We start from the raw sequence: 11,223 nt of genomic DNA on the forward strand, positions 1-11,223 counted from the left end.
AGCAAAAATGTTTCCATCGTCCAAAAAATTTATTTATTTTTCCTTTTAAACTTGAGTTACAAGTTTTACACTATTACATATAGGGATGTTCGATACCACTTTTTTTTCAGACTGATACCAATACTCAGACCCTCAGTACTCACCGATACCGATACCAACTGCCGATACCAGTAGTACATTTTGACAAATAAAAAAAATCACTAAAAGATATTTTTAAACAAAGGTATTTCCTTTAATTTTGACAAAAAAAAAACAAAACAAAAAAACAGCACAGTCAATCTTCAATAGTCTTAACGCTCAAAATAAAACACAAAAATGCTCTTTTAGTTTAAGATTCACAATTTTGAAGTATTTCCAAACCGGTGAAGTTTTGGTGAAAAACTGCTGCAAGCTAGCGCCACTTACAGGCAAGGAGGACTCACTTAACGTCTTCCCCCTCTGCCATCGGTTGCTTGTACTCGTCTGTGTCACGAGTACTCGAATACTTGAAAAAAGGCTGGTATCGGCCCGATACTGATATCTGGTATCGGTACTCGCCCATCCCTAATTACTTATATTAAAGAAATAGTGTGGCTTGGACGAGAAGCTCAACCTTGTTTGTATTCAAATCAAAGTGCCTGAATGAATGTGGATGTCTTATTCATGAAGGTAAAAGGTCAGAAGATAGTTTTGGATTTATGGCAATACTTGCACCATAAATTAAAGCCTCTCAGAACCCGACCTACCTTGTGACACATGGCGGGTCAAAGGGCAGGTAGTTGCATAAGCTGTACATACTGAGAAAAAAAAAAAATGGAACAAAAAGCCAATAGTCGCAATCACAAGACCTTTCCTTTCCTGGTAAACAAAGGACAATATGGATTTGCACCAATCAAAAGTTGATTTTGGGTGAACAATATTCATTTGAAAAAGATTTTGCACAGGAACACACTCAGCCTCTGTGGACACAGGACTTCTTTTGAGTGCAAGTTTAGTTCAACAAAAGATGTCATGCATGTCAGGCCTTGCTTGCAAACCTAAAGATGACGAAAGTTGCTCCGATTTCTGTCAATCTCTCACACTACACCAAGACCACAGAGCAGTTTTTTTTACAGCACTACTGACAGTCATTTTCTTTCTTGGCCTTAACAGTTATTTGGTCGGACATTTGTGAGAGGTTACGCAACCACCCCTTCGCCCTTTGTGGTGCATTTGTGCGACTGTGCCCTTTTAGCGATAAACATCCGTCAATCTCTATTCTACTTTTAGCCCATTCCGTTAGCGAGTCCGTGCAGGAAGTTAAAGATGGAAACACAGCAGGAAATGAACTCCAAACAACCTTTTTTTGGTGGCAAGAGTTGTTTGTTGAGGATTTTCTCTCTTAAGGCAAAAAAGATAAGGAACACATTAACACAGATAGTAATCCTTGCAAAGACGACCTTTTAGCCTTTTGGGAGCATCAGCGGAGAATTATGACACACTTTCAAGGAAAGGCGTAAAGTCCTGTGACTGTCTACGTTTAAATTATTGTACCTGTTTAAATCACTGATACGACAAACATTCCGTCTACATGTCAGCAAATTGATCCAGGTTAAAACAATTTATTTTTATTAAACTACAGGAAAGTGTCTGGTATATGAGGTACACAGCCTATTTATTTAACAGTTCCAGTTTAACAAGTGTGACTGCATGCCTCCAGTCAGCATACATTACATTGATGTTAATAACTGATTACCGCAATTTTTTTTTTTTTTTATGTTTTGTTACATGCGCTTGTCTGAGACTTCGGGGAAGTACTCTGGAAGAAAAAATGTTAAAACATTTAAATAAAATTATCCCGCCATAACTGCGTCCCATATTTTTTTCATCATTCTTGAGGCAATCAGACAGCTTGACATTTCCAAAGTGACGGAAAGACCTTTTACTTGTGCTGTCAAACGATTACAATTTTTAATCTGATTAATCACACTTTTTAATTTTGATTAATCACGATTAATCAGCTAAATTACTGGCGTATTTGCTTAATATAAAATAAATACAAAATATTTAAATAATAATAAATATTTAAATATTTAAATATTTAAATAGTAAAATAATAAAAAAAATTTTTACGTAATAATACGATTGAACTCATTAACTCTGAACTAAACATGTCAAGCATCCAGATGCTCTTTGATCACAGTTTGAATTGTTTTGTTATCAGATGTTAAGATGATTAAAACCATTACACTTGAACTTGTATTGCCTTCCAACAAATATGACATTCCTAAATATTTTGATTTTTAATAGCTGTGTGAAATCCAGAGTTCACTCATTGCAGGTACAGATTGACTGCATGGAGAGATTTAACGTTACCTCACAAAACAGCAGATTTGCTCTAGTTTGAAAAGCGTGTCAGTCAGGGCAAGGCTGCTTAAGAGTTCATGAACTGTTCGTGTTTCTCTGTACCATTGTTCTGTATTTCTCAGTTGCTGTACAACAATTTTCAGATTCAAGCAAACCTCGCAATGTGAACAGTCACAAGTTGAACTCTACTAGAATAAATGCCAGCCTATAAATGTTTTTTTTTTTTTTTTTCTGCCAGGTAACTACTTTTATATTTCTATAGACACGGTCTTTATTATTCAGTAATGAATGTCTCAATGGAATGATTGTTTCATAGGGGCAAAATAAATGTTTCAACACTGCGTGTCTAACCTTAAATTTATGATGTAACACATTTTTATTACCACGCCAAACAAATTAACACGTTGACACATATTCTGAAACCCTAACCCCAAACACATATTCCACTCACGTGTGTTGTGATTTCTACTAATCACCGCCATTCGCTTTAAATGTAATTATTTGTGTTTCCACCTGGAATGAGTTGGGCATTTAACAAAAAAAAAAGGTCATATTTGAGACTGGTCCAACTACAAGTGTGTCAAAAGGCCTGCAACCCTCATGAGAATTTAGATGGAAATTGCACAAAAAAGGCACATTCATAACTTCATCATTCTATATACCTTGTATATATATATTTTCTATACTGCTTACCTTACGGTCACAGTGAGCTGGAGGCAATCACAGCGGCAGGCTACATCCTGCACCGGTCGCCAGCTAATTGCAGGGCACATATGGACAAACAACCATTCACAATAACAGTCTCATTTATGAAATGAAAAGTACAATATGTTTATAGAACAAACCTTTCACACTTACTTGACAGACCTACAGTACACCAAATGACTTATAGGACATAGAGTATCTGCAGTTTACCAAAATATAAAGTTCTTCAATTTAAATCCGCAAACAGCAATAAACACAATATCATGTTGAAAACAGTCTATAAAAGTGACCTGACGTTCTCTTTACTCTGTAAACCATTTGTCGTTATTACTGTTCGTCAGCTTTCAAGGCTCTGAGGTGTCGATTTGCAGGGGGGGGGGCGGGCTCATCAGCAACCAGCATTCCCAGCTGCTTGATTTGATTTCTGGCTGACGGACTGACTGGGAGGAAGATGCGGCAGCCAGATTGCAGCGTGTGGGAGTGCATCATGCATACACCAAGTGCATAGTGTACATTCTCATAATATTGAAATACAAATCAGCGCGATGCAACTTGTCACTGGGTCAAAGAGCGGTTGAACTCAAACACCTAAGGAGGCAAGTTTCCTTTTGAAATCATTAGCAGACATTATTGGCCAAAGTGCTGATTTGCTTTCAGCATGATAATAATGATAATGCAGGGCAAAGATTGTGTTCATGAATGAACTTGTGCCATTTTATAACATACTGTATCAGAGCTCGATTACACGGGGAAAACACCAAGAACACCAAAAATTGTTATTCCTTGCAAAACTTTTAAAACAAAATAAAATATCTATAATGTAAACAGGAGCAGGAACATAGTCAGTTTAATTTTTATATTGTTTTCTCCCATTTTGGTGAAATAATTTGCAAGGCCGATTGTTGCTATGCAGAACTCATAAACTGTATTACATCATCAACTAGCAAAAACTCTGGCATATTCCTCTCACACCCACAAGATGACAGACATAAAGGCAAATATTACAAAAAGTGTGTGAAAAGGTATAATGAGACATGGTTGACAACCCAATTGAAACTAATTTGGACTCAATTTAATATAGCAAAAATCGAACGTTCAAATTACACTTAGAAAACTTGTTGATGTCGTTGTTGGTGCAAGTTGAGCCTGATATACGCATGCTATTTTTGTGTGCACTGTAGACCATACGCCGAACTTGGCCAGCACTCAGTTGGAGCGCTTCAAATGTGGTGAGGAAGAAAAGGGGGATCATGGAGTGTTAAGTCAAAAATAACCGTGAGCTTTTTAGTACATGGCTATATAAGTCAAGAAAATATGTCTCACCATGATCCCATTCGAAAAGACAAACTCAAACTGCACTGTGGGATTTATGCCCTAATCTGTGATACTTGGCATGACCTCTCAAATCATGATTTCAAGGGAGGATCTGACTAGACTCAAATAATTGGAGTTGTCTTGTTTCTAACAGACTAATCCTGCTTGACGTGATGAGTGATGTGTGTTGTGGTGTTGGGGTGAGCGGAAAATAAACAGAGTCTGTCAGTAGACACACATAATGTTGCATAAAAGTGTACTTGTCTCCCCTGCAGCACATTCTTCACACCTTTTGATCACCCCGCCCTCCTACCAGTCAGTGATGTATGTCACGCTGTCTGCCACAACAACCGCCGAGCTGCTACAAAAACCGGTTCTGTAAGATGTCATCACATGACAGCTATTAAGTACACCACAAGCCCTTGCAAGAAAGGCATATTTTTAGCATTGAGTCGTGTGTGCTCGCAATTTGCTTCGAGCAAGTGGTTTACCAGTTTTCATGTTGTGATATGGTAAACCTCTCGATTCAGTTGTCTTCAATAAAATCTTTTTTTTTTTTGAGAGAGAGAGAGAGAGAGAGAGAGAGAGAGAGAGAGAGAGAGAGAGAGAGAGAGAGAGAGAGAGAGAGAGAGAGAGAGAGAGAACTCAGCATTATTCATTCGGCAGCCTTCCCAAGTCAATGTGTCATCGCTCTCTCTGTCTCTCTCTTTTTTGTTTTTGTTTTGTTTGTTTTTTTGTGTGTGAGCATGCGCGTGGGTTTGTGCTCTTTAATTCACCTGAAACATGTTATAAATCACAGTCACTTCACCTTAACTGGATACTTAAGACTTCCGCCACAGTCGTGAAGTTGTCAGGAGACCAGAGGAAGGATCAAAGAATAGACAGATGAATCAAAGTGAAATCCAGCACCAACCAGACACCACCTACCACTCACAGAGTTACAAAAACAGAATCTTTCACCAACACCAGAAACATTTAAATTCCTCAAGAGACCAGAGGAAAGACTAAAGGAATGAACACCAGCCGCCACTGATTCAGCGACCAGTAGGAGAAGAAAAATGTTTGAATTTCAGTAGATGCTGATGAGGTGGATCTAGCATGCATGAGAACCTCCACCAAAGAGGAGAGCCGCCGACCTCGGCCCAACAAATAATAAATAAAATCTAGTCGTAAAATAGTTGACTTTCTAAAGCAGTTACATTCCTTTCTTCTTACCTAGCAGCTGAATCATAAAAACACTTGCCTATACTAATAATTGCTATTCGAACCGGTGCTTTGCAATTATTTTTTGTTACGCCGAGGAAGAAGAAAATATTTTGCGCTGTAAAATTGTTGCATGGTCACCTCTGCTAATACTCCTTGCACACTGACAATGAGATCACCACTGTCACCTATTGTACCGGATGTGCAATTACATTTTATTATGGCGCTACATTTTCCCTGCAATCACACGTGTTTCAGAAGGAATGAGCCACACTCTAAAGAGAGAATAGGTAACACACAAATTCAATACATTTCAATAGCTATGCTTTTAGTCCATTTGTAACCTCTCTAGTGAAAATAGACACAATGTAGCAATACTATTGGATGTGAGACACTAACAGGGAGTGGTAGGCTTAATTGCTCTAAATCCTATAATTACTCAAATTATCATTTTTTGGAATCACACGCACGCACTCTGCACAGGTATTTTATGTTGTCCGTGACTCATCATTACCCACATTAGAAAAGGCATTATTACACAGTTGTGTAATCTTGTAAAAAAAAAACAACTCAGTAGGCTTCTCAAATGAACTTAAACACTTCTGCCAGGGAGAGAAAAGCTGACAGGTGAGAATCATGTAAAAGGGAATTTCACAAGAATTTTGTAGGAATTTCTCCAATATGAATGCAAAAGTACACACTTAGTAGACCAGCCAAAGGGGTTCTTTTTTCATGACGCTTGTTTAAAAGAGATCAGAAATGCACGAGAATAGTGGTGATTTCATCAATGGAATTCAACAGATTTCATCAATGGAATTGTTCGTTGTCCATCCTAATGTGATGAAAGTTGAGTCAAAGTCAATTAGGAAATGACATCACTGATATATTTTTCAGCACAGTACATCATTTAAAAGTACAAATAATTTTGTCATAGTGTGCTGTAAGATATTGTATTTCAGGATAGTCTTGCATATTTTGCAAGTGGCCATGCTACCGGTCTCATTATTATTTCTCAGTATTTCCGCACTTTTGTAGCATAGTGTGGCTCTATGCCCTATTGTGTTATGACATAGTATTGTAAAGCAACACACGTGTTGTGATGTTGGTGCATGTTGTATATTGCCATTTCTATGATGAATAAAAATCTCATTATTATAGAACATAACATTTTGTCGACGACAGTAAAGCTTCACTTCCTGCCACTGTCGGTGTTCTTTGCCTCTAGTCCCTTTGTCCCACTGGTATGAATATTTTAACAAGCTAGTGATGCGAGGCAAACCGCCATTCTCATTCACAGCCACACTCATTTTTAATACTCTGGGACCCGAGTATGACGACTGTGTTGTCGTCTTGGTCGGATATTTTGCTGCTACACAGAGCATCACACACACAAGTAGAAAATCCCAATAAAATGCCCGATTGGAAAGTCGAGATGTGACTCGTTCACTTCAGGGTTTAAAATGTCGATGTGGAATAGCAAAATCGACAAGTTGACGAGTCGATTCAACTCCCAGTTGCTGCCACTATCCATCCATCCATTTTCTTGACCGCTTATTCCTCACAAGGGTCGCGGGGGGCTGCTGGCGCCTATCTCAGCTGGCTCTGGGCAGTAGGCGGGGGACACCCTGGACTGGTTGCCAACCAATCGCAGGGCACACAGAGACGAACAACCATCCACACTCACACGCACACCTAGGGACAATTCGGAGCGCCCAATTAACCTGCCATGCATGTCTTTGGAATGTGGGAGGAGACCGGAGTACCCGGAGAAGACCCACGCGGGCACGGGGAGAACATGCAAACTCCACCCAGGAAGGTCCGAGCCTGGACTCGAACCGGAGACCTCAGAACTGGGAAGCGGATGTGCTAACCACTCGACTACCGTGCCGCCCTGCTGCCACTATCTGATGTGAATTTATTTTTTAATGTATCCTTCACTTTTAATTGATCCATAATAACAAATGGCTTTACAATGGATCTTGCATCAGACAGACAGTGGAACGCTGTGGATAAAAAAAAACGAAAAAAAAAAAAACGAAAAAAAAAAAAAACGAAAAAAAAAAAACGAAAAAAAAAACAACGAAAAAAAAAAACAACGGATGGACCGCCAATAAGTATTTCCATGAAAAACAGGGTTTGGCTCATCCCCAAAAAACAAAGAAAAAAAAAAGAAAAAAAAAAGAAAAAAAAGGGAAAAAAAAGAAAGAAATTTTGTTACATAACCATCCGAGACAACTAATGATGGCAGATCAGAGCCTTCAGAGTTGAAAATGAGCAGCTGCGGTTGGCGTCAATTGTATGTCCTGTCACGCTATGGTGTGTTTGTTTTAGATGGTGACTCACCTCTGGACCGTGGAGGCAGAGAAATGTAGACGTGTTTTCGACTGATTAACGGTGCACCTCTTTCTAATGTGGGTCAAGGTAAGGCCATTTATTTCTACGGGTTGATAATGCAACCCCTCGCGTCTATTTGTGCTTGTCTGTTTGGCTTGTCAGCAGAACAGTGTTTACAGTTTTTTTTTCTTTTCTTTTTTTCTTGTTATCAAACTGTGCTGTAGCCAATGTAGGAAGGCCAAGACCACAATGCTTGTGTAACAGCGGAGGATTTGGTCGTAGAGACCACAACGAGCACTTCCTGATTCAACTCACATTGGTATGCATAGGTGCAAGTTAAAACAAATGCTTCTTCACACCTCTGTCAATGAATAGCTTATGCCAGTTTAAGTGTGACATTGAGTTACACACAGATAACACATTTGGAGTTGATCCACAACCTTTGCACATTAGACAAGGTAGTCTTTTTTTTTTTTTGTGTGCATAAAATAAGGTAGTGGCTGCAAACTGTTCAAGTACTTACGATTTGTCTTTTGCGCTTTGTTACAAAATAAACAGCATGCAAAAAAAAAACAATTGTGTGAATCCTATCATTATAAGGTGGTACATCATGTTTAGAAAATGTTAAGAAAACTGAGATTCAATTTGTTTCGGTCCTGTGGATTTAGCTGAGAGTCTGGGCTGGTTTCGCATAAGGAGGTCAACAGCATCGTAGCTTCCCCTGTGATTCATAGTAGCCGTGTGTGGAATTTGGATTCTTATGTAAGTGGAAATCTAGTTCATCTTTATTTGATTTCAGTCCCGAAAAACAGAACCAGGTTAGGTTTGTTTATTTAGCTTCCTTTTTCTCCTCCCTATCCTTGTTTTATTTTTCCGACGTTAAATCTTCCAGGGAAGCTATTTTGTAATTATGATACCGCAGCTAAGTTAAAATTCAGCAAACATGCTTTTTTTTTTTTTTTTTTTTTTTTTTTTGCAAAAAACTTGTCATTAAATCTAAACAACCTTACTTTGCTGACTATCAAATTTTCCTCTCTTTTCTCTTATTTATTTATTTTTTTTCTGTTCATATTATGAAACAACAATATGACTTGTTGCTGCTGTGTTCAACTGTACACTATTGCCTGAAATAAATTAAAATGATGATGATGATGATGATGATGATGATGACTTTTAAATGCAGAAATTATTCCAGGGAGCAGAGAAAGGATTGTATTCCATTAAGCTAATCAGACGGGAGCGTTTGGTATTGCCGAGCCTTGTGTTACGTAACCTCAAGGAGGCCGCAGACTCAATATTCTTCACACGCAATATTCTTCAGCCAGAAGGATTATGCGCACGTGTGTTCTTCACTATGTACGCATGAGTCTCTGCTTCTTTGAATGGATTGTACCATATCGAACTGCACGGCAAGTGCAGATATATATATATATTTTTATTTATTTTTTATTTTATTTTTTTCCAACGTCATCCAAGTGATAACCATTGTTAGACGTCATTTTCGGCCAAGATCTTAGCAGGTAACTAGACATGGAAATAGAACCCAGGAAAGTGAAGTCCAAAGTGTTTACACTCTTATTCAAACACAGGAAGTTGTTGACCATGGAGCAGCAGCAGCAGCATCTTTTGAAAAAAAGAAAAAGGGCTACTCATGATTCTGGATAAACAGATTGTTTAAACAATACGTCAAAGGTAAAACAGTAAAGGAATTGGTCGTGGTTCAACTTTTAATATTTATAGCCTACAGCAGGTGGAAGACATCACACTGTCGCACCAATAGCTCGATTGTGCTACAGACATCCATGTTTATTGTGTTGTTGCATCTTTCGTTACAAAACCCGCTATTATTGCAGGAAACATGCAATCAAAGGCATGCAGTAACCATTGTTTTGAATGGTGTGTAAAATAAACGCAGGAAAGCCTTGAAAGCTTTCTGTCTTTACTCTGTCTCAGACATGCTCACAAAGCATTTTTTACCCCTGGCTGGGTATTTGCAAGGAGTTTCCTGAGATAGTCCAAATCCTCCACAGGACTGACATATTGTGTTCTTATACGCCCAATGCGACTCATGAGCCTGCTGGCTGGACAGGAAGGATCCAGCTTCAGTGTCATTTCCTCTCAGCTGTCAAAGCAGCGGCCAGTCGCCCGAGGGTGTCTGTGACTCTCTTAATGTCAGTGTTGAGACCTTTGCAAGATTAACGGCCACATGTTTCCTGAATCTGCTGGACCTCTCCTGATGATTCTTAGAAATTACCCTGAACTAAAAACCCATTGGTAAATATCTAAATATAGCTTTTTCTATCATATCACATGTTCAACAAGTGTTTTCCCATGCTATTCAAAGATCAATCAGATCCACCAAAATTACGTTACACCACCTGCGCCGCAATTCGGACCTGGTTTTAACTGGTCTAAATTGTAGTCTAATTTCTGTCACCAAATTGTCAGATACGCAAGGTGAATGTAATAAAAACAATTTCGTTACGGAACACATAATGCAATGTGGGCTTTCCAAATTCCCAAACGTGGTAAACTACACTTGTCACGAAACAGAAATGAAGACGTTCTTTGCTTTGCTATGTTTCCCAGCACATTGCCAAGAGTGCATATGAGATACCAGAAGAGAGGCCACTGCACCCGGAGAGGTGACATCAGTCTTGCATTATTTTGTTCTCAACACATTTTCAACCAGAAAATTTACGTGATCTGGGATGTGTAATTTTCTTCTCCTTTTCCTCCAGCAGTTTGCAATATATGCTAAACTAAACTATTAAAAAAAAAAAAAAAAAAAAATGATGTTTTACAGGGTGTCCCTAAAGTCTGGACACATGAGGCAATTGGTGGCAATATGAAGTTATTGCATAAAAAAACAAATTAAAAAAAGCCGTTGATCACGGGAAGCAAAATGTTGTGCTTAAAACATTATGTCATTATTTATTCATTTGTCAAGACAGCTTCACAAGACAGCTAAGTTTTATTTTCCACCCACACGGAGGAGGCATACAATATGTTAAAATGGTTATAATGCATGTCATCTTTGAGTAAACTGAGTATATTTTTTTTGTATCTCGAGGCCAGGCCAAGTGAACTCCTTTTTTTCTTTGAAAATATGTTCATCGTATATGCTTGCAGATGCTAATTCTGGCTATGCAAAAAAAGCCCAACACAAAACTCTGGTGAAGTTATTCCATTACCCTTAAAGTTATGGTATGTGACATTCGATGGCGGTGGATCAACTGACCCACATGGATTCGCGCATTAACCTCACACTAATCTCAGGCTCCGTCACTTTGTTTTTAGGTCCTGTGGCTCACAGAGGAGAGAACATTCCTTCAGACCATA

This window comes from Festucalex cinctus, chromosome 9 (genome assembly GCF_051991245.1).
Source record: "Festucalex cinctus isolate MCC-2025b chromosome 9, RoL_Fcin_1.0, whole genome shotgun sequence".
NCBI lineage: Eukaryota > Metazoa > Chordata > Actinopteri > Syngnathiformes > Syngnathidae > Festucalex > Festucalex cinctus.